Source organism: Pistacia vera, unplaced genomic scaffold, assembly GCF_008641045.1.
Source record: "Pistacia vera cultivar Batoury unplaced genomic scaffold, PisVer_v2 Contig501, whole genome shotgun sequence".
Taxonomy (NCBI): domain Eukaryota; kingdom Viridiplantae; phylum Streptophyta; class Magnoliopsida; order Sapindales; family Anacardiaceae; genus Pistacia; species Pistacia vera.
The window spans coordinates 385,077-386,640 of record NW_022196337.1 but is presented as its reverse complement, the minus strand read 5'-3'; the positions used below and the strand labels follow the sequence as shown (position 1 = coordinate 386,640).

The following is a 1,564-nucleotide window of genomic DNA, read 5'->3' as shown; positions in this document are numbered from 1 at the left end:
TGTGTTTCTCGACTTGGCACTCGCTGCTACATGGTTTCCTGCACAAAAATCACATGTTAGTTGAGGTGCTTGTATAGCATTACCTGCATAGTTCCCAACTGTTTTTGGAGGGCAGTGAGTTGGGCTGAGATGGCTGTGAAAGCATCTACTTCATGAAGACCCGACGATTTCCTCGTTGTTACTCTCTCATTCGGTCTTTGATAGTTGTTGCTTGCCAACACCTAAGCAACATCAAGCCTTTCAGGTGTCTTATCTGCAAAGCCCCTCCTGAAGCTGCATCTACCATGGTTTGCACATTACCCATCAAACCATATAAAATGTTTGGACTTGAAGCCAAACCGCAAACCATGATGTGGGCATTTCCTCATCAATTCCTTGTATCTCTCCCAAGCCTCGTACAACGACTCGGCATCATCTTGTAGAAATGATGTGATATCATTTCTCAACTTCGCTGACTTCGCTGGAGGAAAGAATTTGGTCAAGAATTTTTGTGCCAGATCATTCCATGTTGTTATCGTGCTCGGTGGTAATGCCATTAACCACCCTTTTGCTTATCTCCAATGAGAATGGGAATAAACGCAGCCTAAAGCTCATCTGATACTCCATTCGACTTGAAGGTGTCGCAAATTTCCAGGAAATTTGCAATGTGCTGATTTGGATCCTCCTTCAAATCACCGTTGAATCTTACAGACTGTGGATCATCTGGATGATTGCCGGCTTGATCTCGAAGTTGTTAGCTTGTACTGTAGGTCTCGTAATATTTGACCTTCCGTTCACTGTGGGAACTGAAAATTCCCTCAGTGTCTATTTTCGGTTCAGCCATTTCAACTACAATTTCTTCCGTTTCTGCAGTAGGTGTATCTCTTTCTCTTCTCTCTCTGTTTAGTCTTCGTACAGTCCTCTCAAGTCAAGGTCAACAGGAACCACTGGTGGTTACGTCTTGCTCTTCGCATAAACATGATGAACACAATGAAGAAAGTAAAATCCAACTCAAACAAAAAAAATTAAAACAAAAATTAAAACTTCAATCTAGTTAAACTCAAGGAAAACCTAATGTTAACTTAAAAAAAGTCCCGGCAACGGCGCCAAAACTTGATGCGTGTTTACTACAACATGCAAAACTAGCAAGGCACTAGTCATTCAGTAATAGAGTGATGGGTAGGATATCGTTCCACGAGGACTGGTAGCTAAGCACTAAGTTCCTAACGTTAACAAGTTGAAGCAACCGGAAATTGGATTGTGGGAGCAAATTGCTATTAAACTAAAACAAATTAAAATTTAACAAAGAAGTAATCTTAAAAAGGAAAGCAAATGAAAAGCAGAAATTCAATTTAGTAAAACGGGTAGGGTTTTGACTTCGTTTGGATTATTTATGGGTTAAACCTAAGAGTTACACTATTTTCACAATCAGTGCAATGGTTGTAAATCGGATTCACATACTATGATAACATACCTCTCGGGCTATTGTTCCTATTCATCATTATTAACATTCCGCACCCAACAAATTGAAAGTTAATAATTCTAAATCATGAAGCACAAGAATCCTAAATTGATTTCATTAATG

General features: G+C 39.6%; 1 non-coding gene across 1 annotated transcript; it reads left to right on the top strand.

The window, feature by feature from the left end:
* Positions 1 to 342: 342 nt before the first annotated feature.
* LOC116105644 lies at positions 343 to 449 on the top strand. Its single transcript, XR_004124102.1, has one exon. It is a non-coding gene; the product is annotated as a small nucleolar RNA R71 (small nucleolar RNA).
* The last annotated feature ends 1,115 nt before the right edge of the window (positions 450 to 1,564 follow it).